We start from the raw sequence: 12724 nt of genomic DNA on the forward strand, positions 1-12724 counted from the left end.
TCCTCAAAGGCTGTATTTCTTTGGGTTGGAGGCGGAGGATGCTGAAATTGAGTGGAGGGACGGTAGAGATGGAAATTCTGAGGGTTTTGAAAATTTTGGGAGAAGGGTTGGGAGGTATTAGAAGCTTGCTGCCTCCAAAAAAAATTTGGATGATTCCGCCATCCCGGATTATAGGTATTGGAAAATGGATCATTACCCGGTCTGGGCTGTGTTTGGGCAGCATTGATGTGTTCTTGCACGAGTTCGGGATATTGGGGTGCTGAGGGGCACTCATGAATAGGATGCGATGGGCTAGAACAGATAGCACACACTTGTGCTTGGGAAGAGCTAACGACATGTCCTCCTATCATTAGTTGGTCAATCTTATGGGACAATGCATCTACCTTGCTAGACAGGTCCATAGAATGACTTATTTCACAAATGGCCCCTTTTCTTTGAAAATTCGGGGGTGCTTGACGAGAACATGAAGCATGGTGGAGGGAGTTTTCATTAAGATTTTCAAATAGTTGCCATGCTTCATGCTCATTTCGAAGCATGAAAGTCCCCCCGCATGCAGCATCGATCATCTGACGGTTTCGTTCAGTCAAACCGTCATAAAAACATTGCACTAGCTGCCACTTAGGTATTTGATGATGAGGGCATTTACGGATTAGGTCCCGAAATCTCTCCCAAGTTTCATGAAATTCTTCTCCCTCGGTTTGGGAGAAGCTTGTAATGGCACGTCTAAACTGGTTCGTTCTTCCTATAGGAAAGTATTTTTTAAGGAATTCTTGTTGCATTTGATCCCAAGAACGAATTGAGTTAGCTTCTAAAGAATTCAGCCATTGTTTGGCTCTATCTTTAAGGGAGAAGGGGAATAACCTAAGTTTTAGGGCATCATCAGTGAAGTTCTGAATCTTGACAGTGGTGCAAATCTCAAGAAATTCATCTAAATGTTTGTATGGGTCTTCGTTGGTGAGCCCATAAAAAGATGGGAGCATTTGGATCACACTAGACTTTATTTCATATTGTACAGCTGCTACCTCAGGTAATCGAATGCAAGATGGGAAAGTGTAAATAGTGGGAGTAAAGTACTCCCTCAGGAGTTTGGGTTGTTCTTCAGCCATCTTAAGAGGTGGGGATGATCCTAATGTTTTGATCTTAGCTCGAATGTTCCTAAGGGTTCGTTCTATTTCAGGGTCAAAAGGTAATAGGTTTCTTACTCTAGAATGACTACCTTGCATACACTAGTACTCGATCAATCAAGCATGCAATAAAAGAGAAAAGCATATCAATCCTAGTCTTTATCCTAAAATCACTAGACAGCTCCTAACTGGTTTGAAGAGGGCACCTAAGCCTCCAATCCGGTCTAATGAACCGAGTTGACCAGGTAAGCTCCCAGATAAGTGGAGGGGTCACGATGCGTTCGCAAAGGCCCACTTAAAACCCACTTGCCTCGAACAGATGAACTGTCTTTCTTATAGGGACAAAGCTTGCCTAGACATCAACTAAGCCACAGAGCGAAATTGGTGCAACTTTCGGTGATCTTCATCCTATTGAGCTCGAATGTCCCTAGGAGCCAACGTCTAATTAATTTTAATTAAAGTGACACTATGTGAGATTGAGTTCACTAAGTTGGGCAAGAGTCCAGTGATGAAATCCGTCTCTTACCTTGTTGGGGTGATTGCCCTTACTATGTGCGGATTAATTTGTGTATGTGTATCAAACATGCATTCACACTTTTGCCGAAATTAAAATCAAACAATCACCACAAAATTTCAAGCTAATACTTAATTTAAATAAGAAAGGTTTAGAGGTTACCAAAGCGAATTTCCCCAGCAGTTTAATTTTTTTTTTTTTGGCAAACCTCTACGGCATTCCTTTTCCAGCAGTTCTCTTTTTGATCATCCCAGATTTTTCTTTCGATTCTTGATCAAATAAGATCAAAAGAAAATTTAAAAAAAATAGTAAACGAGAAAAAGAGATAAAAAACGTAACAATAATAGAAAATAAATTTTTTTATTTTATTTTAGACATACATATGTTTTTTTTAAATTTTTTTTTAAATTAATTAATAATATTTTTTTTTAATGATAGGAAAAATAACTATGCTAGCAATCTCCGGCAACGGCGCCAAAAATTGATTGGTTCTTTCAATTTCAAAAGTAAACCACGCAATAGCACGTATCCTGTAGGATAGTGATTACGGGTGTCGGTCCACAGGGATTGGAGACAAGTTATTTTTCTTTAAAAATAAATCAAAAAGAAGGATTTGCTAACTTGATTTAACTAAATTAAACTATGAGTGCGAATTGGAATTGATCAGAGTAAATAGATCTAGGGTTTGGAATCCACCACATAGCATTGCATTAAGGACTGTGTTCTTAATTTTTGTCTTTCGGAGAGGCATGCAATTTGGCCACAAGCCTTTTAAAATAAAATCATAAAGAGTGTTAGGAAGATCCATCTTCGGTGTAGCATGAAGTGTCTACCTAAGTATGCTAATCTAGGATGCAGCACACTTCATCTTCCTAGGCATGAATCATCTTAGACTACTTTAGCAAACATGATTAGTAACTAGCATGCTCAAAGTTTAAATATCATAAAGGAATATTTCATTGAAAATAAGAATTTAAACAAGCTCCAAAATAATAATAAAAATAAGAACTACAATGCCCTGATACATTGCTAGGGCTTCATCCAGCCCTAGACTAGACGTTTAGCCGCGCATGGCTTCCGGACGACCTCCCATCTTCAAATGAAAGCCTTCACCTCCCATTATTCCCAAACTATCACAAAATATTCTCTTTCCTCCCCTCTCTCTTTTTTTTTTATTTCTTTCTCTCGGCTTTCTTCTTCTTCTTCTTCACCGAAACAGAGCCTCCCCCCTCTTCTTCCAACCGTGGCCTCCTTTTATATCTTCAAGAGCACCCCGTATCAAATCCCTCTTTCCCCTGTTTGGCGTCGGAATCAAAGGGGAAGGAGCTGGACGTGGTAGGTATGCCTTGCAGAGGCTGGCACGCAGAGGAGATCTCGGACACGGCTGGGCGCATTGGGTGCTGGGATCCCTGAAAATGGAAGGAGCTGTGATCGTATCCCGGAATGGCTGTGGCTGCAAATGGATTGGAAGAAGCTGGGTTGAATGCGGTTGAGATCCGTGGATGCTGGGAAGATTGCATCGCGGGAGGAGATCAAATCCGGGACGATTTGCTTCGGTGTGCTGGGAAGGAAAGAAGTCACTGGCTGGCTGCTTTGGGAAGAAGATCTCCCCTATTTCAGTGCTGGGAAGGGGAATGGAAAGAGAGGATTTGGGAGATGATCTGTGAGCCCGGGATGGCTGGAAGTTGGGCGGAAGCGGGGGAGATTGCATCGCGGATGAGATTGGTCTTCCACTCGGTCACTGGCTAGATTGACTGATGGCGGAACACCCGGGGATGACGACGTTGCCACAGATGCTTGGATGCGGAAAATGCCCAGCTGGATGCATCGCGGGAGAAGTGGGAACGTGCGGAGGATCTGGCTATGGCTGCTGGGAAGGAAAGAAAGAGAGGATTTTGGTTGGGATGAAATCTTTGGGCGCTGGTTTGGAGCCGGCTGGGAATGGATTTGATCTTGAAACAGGGGATTTTTTTTTTTGGACGTGATCCAGAGGGAGTGATGTTGGATTTGTGAATCGGTTGGGAGGAAGTGGAAGGAATGGAGGATCGGGTTGGGTGATCTGCCGATTTTTGGGAAGAGAAATCCCCTGCTTCGGGCACTAGATTGGAGGGGAAGATCGTTCTTTTTCTTGCTCTATTTTGCTGGGAAAGTAGGTAGCCGTGAGGAGGCGGGGACGCGGGCCGATGCGGAAGGGATCACTCGGTATGTTCCAAAACAGGGAGGGGAAGAGAGTAAATATGATGTGGGAGATGAATACAGGAATGAGTAGGATATGTGATTTTTTTATTATTTATATTTCTTCTTCCTTTTTTTAGAAAAGTGGTTGGGTCCATTCGGGTAGGTTGGAAGGGCTTTGAATCTAAAATAAAGAAAGTTTGGACACGTGGAGAAAATGGGAGAGGCCTCTATTTTGCTAGGTTGGGAAGCTTGATGCACACGGAGAAATGGACAAAGGAATGAATAGCTTCATGCAGATGTGGGAGAAAGTAGTCCACACATGAAACAGATTGGGACTAGTTTGTGAATGGGGTGACTCGACCTGCACACACATTAGACTAAATCAATATAGAAAATTAAACCAAACTTGAATTACCTCTAATAATTTATTAAAATGAAATGAGAGGTGAAACACATTTTCTTCTGTTAATATTTAAAATATGTGCATAACAATAATAATAAGTGCTATGTAAAATAGATAAATTTGTACATTATTTAGCACTTATCACACCCCCAAACCTACATTTTGCTAGTCCTCGAGCAAAATAAAATTAGAAAAGAAGAAACTCTAACTCACTTTCGCAGGCATCGCGATTGCATTTACCATATGCAACAAGGCTTTAAACCCCTAGGTTTCCCTAGTGAACGAGTTATGGTCTCGTGAGGGTTTCCAGTGAAGATACCCGCAAACTTCAATATTAAAATAAATCATTTATTGTTATGATTATTTTTATTCTTTTATTATTATTATTATTATTTTTTATCGATTGATCTATGAAGTGAAAATCAAATTCCAAATGCATACTAGTAAAGAATTTCAAAAACTCTTTTTTTTAGTATTATTAAAATCTAATTTAAGATTAAAAAATGATAAGAATTTCAAAGCACACATGGTTTTATTTACTAAGTCAGCCCAAATCCTAGGTCAAGATGCAATTCAAGTTGAAGTCATTAAGTTTCCGTTAGGGAGTTGTAAGACTTATTTATACTGGAGTGCTCGGTGAAATCTGGACCGTACACAAGCTAAAGGTTCGGATCAACAAAATATTGCAAAGACTAGTAGTTTCCAAGGATTGGTCGAAAGGACCTGTTTACTGATTCAAAATCATTTTATCTGCAGAATTTCGAGAGTTGTGGATATTTACTTTAGTATCTCACGGGCTTTATCTGTAATATTCCAGTTTACTCGAATTTTTACAACGACAGCTTTCACACTATTGTCTTTTTCAAGATCAATACAGAGTTTTTTTTTTGTTCCTTTTTATATATATATTGTGCACTTTTACTCTTGTGGTGATTTCTCCGTGTAACGAGCAATCAGTCGACAACTCTCACACCAGGTGGCATAAGGTGTCGGGCATCGAGACTCCCCTACGGACTTATGCTCGGAGTTCTCATCACAAACCCACTTGACTTTTGACAATAGGTAGCCCTTTTCGATGTTCCTGACTAAATCCATTATTATTGATGATTTTTTTTTTTTGGGGGATTAGATAAGTAGATTCATCAGGGTCCAAGGTTGCTACTATACTATCAATATAATGTCGAGCCTAGACCTTAGAAGTGTCGGCCAGTGTGTAGTGAAATTTCGAAGTATTAATTAGCTTACAACTCCCTAAGAGAGACTTAATGAAAAGAACTTAAATTTGTATTACTTCCGACTAGTCATTGGGCTTTTTAGATTTTATATACCTTGTGTGTTTAGCATTCTCGCATTAATGTATAGAAATGAGGTTTTTTTTTTAAAAAAACAAAACTTTTTTTTAATTTTTTTTATTATTTTATAAAAAATGAAAATGAACACATTTTTTTAAAAGATTTTTTTTTATTTTTTTATTTTTTTTGATAAAACTGACATTATGAAGTGCAAACGAATGCAAGAGATGCAAACAAAACAAAAAATGAAAAAAATACTTAAAAATACCCCCAAACCTAAACCTAACATTGTCCTCAATGTTAAAAAAATCTAAGAGAATTGGGTTGCCTCCCAACAAGCGCTAAGTTTATTGTCTTCAGCCAGACACGGTGTATCCTTAATTATTTTGATAAATGGGGTTCGTCAAATTAAGGGATTCGATCAATTGCCCATCGGTAACACAGTCCACATAAGGTTTTAACCTTTGACCATTGACTTTTAAAATATGTCCACCATTGAGGTGTTGGATCTCTACTGCACCATAAGGAAAAATCTTTTTCACTACGAATGGTCCATCCCACCTAGAGCGAAGTTTACCCGGGAAGAGTCGCAACTTTGAATTGAACAGCCAAACCTTTTGACCAGGTTCGAAGGACTTACGGTTAATATTTTTATCATGAAAAGCCTTAGTCCTTGCTTTATAAATTTTAGCATTTTCATAAGCCTCATTGCGCAATTCTTCAAGTTCACTTAGTTGGAGTTTTCGGTGAGGACCAGCTACTGCCATCTCTAAGTTAAACTTTTTGATAGCCCAGAAAGCTCTATGTTCAAGTTCTACCGGTAAGTGACAAGCTTTTTCAAAAACTAATCGGTAGGGAGACATGCCAATAGGAGTTTTGTAGGCAGTACGATAGGCCCAGAGTGCATCATTTATCCTTTGAGACCAATCTTTCCTATCGGAACGTACCGTTTTCTCTAAGATGTGTTTTAACTCCCTATTGGACACCTCGACTTGTCCACTCGTTTGGAGATGATATGGGGTAGCAACTTTGTGGGTGATGTTATATTTGCGAGCCAAAGCCTCGAAAGACCGGTTGCAAAAATGAGATCCCCCATCACTGATGATGGCTCGGGGTGTGCCAAAACGACAAAAGATGTTTTCATGTAAAAATTTAATCACAACCTTGTGGTCATTAGTTTTAGTGGCGACAGCTTCTACCCATTATGAAACATAATCAACCCTTACAAGAATATATTCGAAACCAAAGGATGGTGGAAAAGGGCCCATAAAGTCAATACCCCAGACATCAAATATTTCTACAATTAAAATAGGATTGAGAGGCATCATATCTCTACAGGAGATGGTACCCATCCGTTGGCACCGTTCACAAGTTTGGCAAAAGTTATGGGCATCTTTGAAAAGAGTGGGCCAATAAAATCCACTCTGTAAAACTTTTGCTGCAGTTTTTCTACCCCCAAAATGTCTCCCACAAGCTTGTGAATGGCAGAATGAAAGAATACTTTGAAATTCGCATTCGGGGACACATCGACGGATTACTTGATCGGGACAATACTTGAATAGATCGGGATCATCCCAATAATAGAATTTCACTTGTGAAAAGAATCGGTTCTTGTCTTGAGTTGACCAATCATCAGGAATTCGTTCTATGGCCAGGTAATTTACTATGTTTGCAAACCATGGCGTTTTCATTCCTTGTACCCCAAATAATTGTTCATCTGGGAAAGCATCATTTAAAGGTGAGGTATTCTTAGAGGGCTCAAGAAGAATCCTAGATAAGTGGTCTGCTACGACATTTGCAGTTCCTTTCTTGTCACGAATTTTTAGGTCAAATTCTTGTAGTAAAAGAATCCATCGAATCAGACGGGGTTTGGTGTCCTTCTTTGCAAGAAGGTGTCGAAGGGCAGCATGATCAGTGAATACGGTAACCTTGGATCCTAAAAGGCAAGATCGAAACTTGTCTAGCGCAAATACTACAGCTAGTAACTCTTTCTCAGTGGTGGTGTAGTTCAATTGTGCATCTGAGAGTGCTTTACTAGCGTAATAGATGACATGAGGTACTTTATCTAGCCGTTGCCCTAAAACTGCCCCAATTGCATAGTCGGATGCGTCACACATTAATTCAAATGGAAGGGTCCAATTAGGTAGTTACCGTGGTAGTTGAAGTGGTGCTGAAATGGCAGTAGATGATATGGTATTAGCTGGTGTTGGGGGTTCAAATCTAGCCCGAGGGTGACCACGCCGGTTGAGCCGAGGGAGTCGCCGGTATAAAGAGGCGAAGATGGGAACCAACTCCTGCGTGACGGCCGCGGACCTGTATAAAGCCTCACTGATTTTCCCGATGAGGGTCCTCCGACAATCAAGTTAGAGCTAGCAAATTTTGGACCAGCCAAGAGAGCCTCTCTTAGGAATTACCTGACCGAGCTATTTATAGCCACGGTGGAGTGGCCCGGGTGACGGAGGTACTGTCAGTTCCCATTATGAGGGGGTATGGCTCTGACCCGAATGGCGTGCAGCCCAGGAAGGCAGGTGACATGCGGTACAGCCCGTTCTTAAGAACGGTAGGACATTGACAGTCACAACAGGGCATGGCCAGAGTAGTCAAGGTATCGTCTAACTGTTGTTGGTGAGATCACGTAGGTGGGTGTGGGCCTACGCATGGATGTGGTTGTTGGTAAGGCCGAGCTCGTTAAGTAGTTACGTCAGGCATTTAGTGAGGCCGGCTTGGTGTAGGCTGGAAGGGCTCGGTTTTTCGGGTTCCGAGGTGTACTCGAGGGGGCGCTCCGAACTCGAGGGTCGGAGCGTACGCAGTGCATTGCTAGGGTCGGCATTTCGAACTTGGTCGGGACAGGTCGGCATTTATCCGGAGGTTCCCTGAGCTCGGTGGGGGGAGTTGGCGAATATGCGGAGTTGATGGAGTTCCGAGGACAAGCTGGCTCTGGGCCGAGATGAAGGTTTAGTCATTGTCGTTGGTATTTACCGGGCCAAAACTGTACGGCCTTTTAGTTGTGGGCTGGACGATCCATTTTTTCCTTTATCATTTTTCCCCACTTCCGAGGTCGAGCTGCCTTGCTGCTCGAACGATGGAAGTAGTCGGACTTCTGATCGTCCAGCATTTTAATTTCATAAGAAGAGGTGCGTACTGGACGGGGTAGGCTTCGGCGCACTTCTTGGTTGAGAGCTCGGCGCCAGATTTGGGGTGTCCGAGCTATTAGATTTGTTGGGAATAGAATTCGTTGCTGGAATTTTCCGGGGTTTTACGTAAGTGTCTCTTTCTGGGAAGTGGTTGAATTGGGACGAGAAGGGCTTCAACCATTAATTCCCCGTCCCCCGAAGCATTCCTTTTGGCGGAGCATGAAGAGTTGGCCATTAATGCTCCCTTCTCTGATACGTCTCATCCGACGGAAGGCGGAAGATCAATCATCAATATTTTGAGCTCCGGAGCGCTCTTCATAATGATCTGCATTTAATGAGGCGATTCGGAGAGATTTGTTGAGGCCGTCTTAGGGCTCGCCACATGGTGGATTCCAGACTGTATGATCAATTTAGGCCGCTCGATCGGAGCCGCTGCAGTAGCCTATATAAGGCTTGAAGAAGGGGTCGTAGGATCGTTACTTGACCTTCCTCCTACCCTGGTCTAGCCGCCGTTTCCGGAGTGTTGGAATTCTCTTCCGAGCGTTCATGGGAGTTCTCGGCTAGCGTTTGCGTCATCCGTCATTTTTCCCTTTCGGGGGTCATTCCTCTTCTTTGCTCATCCATCTTTTTCGGCGAGTTTTCGGGTAGGCTTTGTATCCTTTTTTTCGGTCGCTCGGAGAGTTTTTCGATTTCTTCCTCCTTTTTAGTTTCAGAACCTGGGCAATGGACTCGCCGATGAGGGCATCGATGTTCAATGCAAGTCCATCACAAATTTTGGCTTCTTCTGAGGGGGAAGAGGTCGGAATTGAGATGGGCCCGAGCCCGTATGGAACCGGCTCGCTCATGACTGATGAGGATCTGGGCTCGGTTCGAGCCCGATTTTTCATTCCTCCGGAGTTCATTCTTGAACTCCCGAACCTCGGGGGCCGAGTCACCAATCCCCCAAACGGTTGGGTCGGAGTGTATGTAGATACACTCCAAGTAGGGCTGAGGTTTCCTCTTCATAGGTTCGTGGGCAAGCTTCTGACGGCATATGGTCTAGTGCCCGCGCAGCTCGCCCTGAACTCATGGCGATTAATCATTGGCTTCCATGCCCTCTGCCTAGCGCACGGCCTCCCCCTTTGGTAAATATCTTCAGGAGCTGCTTTATATTAAAAGGCAACCATGTAGATAAAGGATGGTAGTACTTCTCCCCTTGAGGAGATCGCAAATTATTTGGAGACCTGCCCACTTCCATCCATGGATGGAAGGATAAATTTTTCTACATCTTCTCCGAGCGGTCGTGGAGATTTAATCCGACCTGGAGCTTTTCGTTGGCCTCGATGAATAATAGGCTCCTGCAGTTATCGCAGTCCGAGCAGAAAACCCTTGATAGTTTGCTCGGACTGAAAGAGACTCCTCGGCTTACCGACCTGCTCAGCGAGGAGACTTTGGTGAATCTTGGTCTGAGTCCGGCCCGTCCCGAGGGTAAGAGCAATTTGACTTTTCCTATTTTCCTTTTTTCGTCGGGGATGCTGACAAGACTTTTTGTTTTTAGATATCGCAGAGATAATTTTCAACACCAAGACGCTGGTGGCCATCTGTAAGAGGAAGAGGGCCGCCCCTGAAGGGGTCCATCTTGAGGGGAGGCCGAAAAGGCGAGAGTCGCTTCCGGCCATGAAGTTGGGCAGGGAGAAGTTGTTGCTCCTGCTTCGGTCGGGCCCAGCCGGGGGCCCGTAAGGGAGGCCGAGGTAACCCAGTCAACGACAGGGGGGATCTTCCTGCCCGAGCGATGGTCACACCAGCCGACTAAGTCCCGAAGATTGCCGCTGCAACTCAACCGTTCGAGCCGGACTCTGAGTCGAGGTGTGGGCCTGGGACTTCAGTTCCTCCAACATTCTCGGCATGTGCCGAGGCCGTGACTCCTCCGAGGTTCCAGCCTTGGGAAGAATTGAGTTGATGATTCCCCAGTTCAGCAGGAAGTCATCGCGGCGCGTACCTGAGGGCGATTCGGCCCTCGGATCCGAAGAGGCGGCCCGCGGACTTATGCGCAGCATCATGCTTCCGCGCGACCGTGCACTAATGGAGGGCGATCTTGGCGACCTCGTCGATCATGTCTATTCAGCGAGCATACGGGTAAGTGATGTTCATTCTTTCGTCTATTTTGTTCTATGGGTATTTAACTTTCGTTGACACTTTCCTTTCCGTGCCAGTCTCTTCATGTGGTCGACGTGTTGATGTCCAACATGCTCGCCGATCGGGAGAAGCTGAAGGTACTCCGGTTTAGGACGGAGCGTGCCGAGCTCCAAAGTCAAGAGGCTGAAGACCGGGCGGCGTCTGCTGCACAATGCCGGCAGGAAGCCAAGGGTCGAGTGGTAGCCATCGAGCAGCAGCGGCATGAAGCTGAGGAGAAAACTGCTGCCACCGAATAACGGCTTCGGAAGACCAAGAAGAAGGTAACCACTTCCGAAGCTGTAATAAAGGATAAGGTCGCTCATATCCAAGTCATGGAGGCTGAGCACTCCCGAGCCTGCTCATCTTCAGCAAGCCATATTACCGAGCTTGAAGCCACTCTAGCCCGTCTTCGAGGCGAGGCGGAGGAGCGGGAGCTGAAGATCGGGAAGCTCGAGGGGGAATATATTGCCAAACTGGTGGAAGGGGCTGCTGCCGCCATGGTCTAAGGTTTCGACAATTATCGTTTCCAAGTTCAGTAGCTCTGCCCTGAGGTCGACCTCAACGGCCTTTAACCGAACACGGACGGGGCCGCTGAGGAAGGAGAGGACGCCGCCGAAGTTGCTGGCGAGTCCGGGCTAGAGATTGCCTCCATAAGGGCTAATGGGATGGAATCATCAGCCATTCCTGAGGTCGGCCCTGGAGTTGAAGCCACCGCAGTGGGCGGGGATGGAGCTTCCGAAGTTGCAGCTGAGCCAGAGGCCGCAACTGATATTAATGCGATGGTCGTTCACGTCGATTGATTATTTTTTTGCTTTTGTAAGGTTGGCCGTTTAGGCTCTTTGTAACTCTCCCGACCATGAGGCCGGGTGCTCTTGTATTCGGCCATCGGCTTTTTCTTGCAATAAAGTCCCCTTTGTCTTTTAGCAAGTGTTTTTAGTTCGCTCTGTCTCGTGCCTAGATATTAAGATTCGAATTATGTGACCCAAACTCGGACCCGTTTTACACAGCAGGAGTTGCGCTTAGTACTTGGAGGAACTCCAAGTTTGGTATACCCCTAGGATAGATCTCGTAGGAAACGAGCTCGCAGCTCTTCGTTTAATAGCATGGGCCGTTCCAAGCCTTGCAATCGTAGATTATCTCAAGGATAGAAGCTTGTCCGGGGGCTTTTGTTAATTCATGGGCATAGGTGAGTTCAGGGATAGACATCCACCCGAACGTAGAAATTTACTCGAGGGGCCGAAGCCACCTCGAGACTTGGAAATCCACCCGAGGGGTCGAAGCCACCTCGGAAATAATAAGTTCGGAAATAGACATCCACCTGAACGTATAAATTTGTTTGAGGGGCCGAAGCCACCTCGAGACTTAGAAATCCATCCGAGGGGCCGAAGTCATCTCGGAAATAATAAGTTCGGGGATAGACATGAAAGTGAATCCTAGGTTCTTCGGTGTTAAGCATGCTGATTTTTTTTTTTTTTTAAAAAAAACCATGGCTGAACCTGATCGGGTTGCCTACGTACCCCTTCATAAGGGGGATCAAGCCATACGTAGTTCTTTTTAAGTTTTAAAACGCAGCGGAAAAATTGAATCAAACAATTTAATTCATGCATGCTTACAAGATCAAATCTAGAAATCAGCACCTTAAGAACACATAGGATTATGCCGGAATCGTTTAAACAATTATGCTAAAACTTTTATGCATGATTAACTATCAGATCTGAAACTTAAGAACTCTATTCCGATTAATCTCCGAATATCCATTGAATGGATTCTGGAGATATCTCCGTGAGGAGCCCCAAAAGAGGGTAAAACCTCGGGGAATCAGACCTAGATCTTGACACCATAATAAAAGATTAATGTAGGATTAATACCTTTTATGATGGAAGAAACTTGTGGATCTGATCCTCGACTTCGCAGCCACGCACACG

General features: G+C 44.3%; 1 non-coding gene across 1 annotated transcript; it reads left to right on the forward strand.

The window, feature by feature from the left end:
* Window positions 1–624: 624 nt before the first annotated feature.
* On the forward strand, window positions 625–730 carry LOC120106159. The gene has a single exon (XR_005508380.1). It is a non-coding gene; the product is annotated as a small nucleolar RNA R71 (small nucleolar RNA).
* The last annotated feature ends 11994 nt before the right edge of the window (window positions 731–12724 follow it).

Source organism: Phoenix dactylifera, unplaced genomic scaffold (assembly GCF_009389715.1).
Source record: "Phoenix dactylifera cultivar Barhee BC4 unplaced genomic scaffold, palm_55x_up_171113_PBpolish2nd_filt_p 000480F, whole genome shotgun sequence".
Lineage (NCBI taxonomy): Eukaryota > Viridiplantae > Streptophyta > Magnoliopsida > Arecales > Arecaceae > Phoenix > Phoenix dactylifera.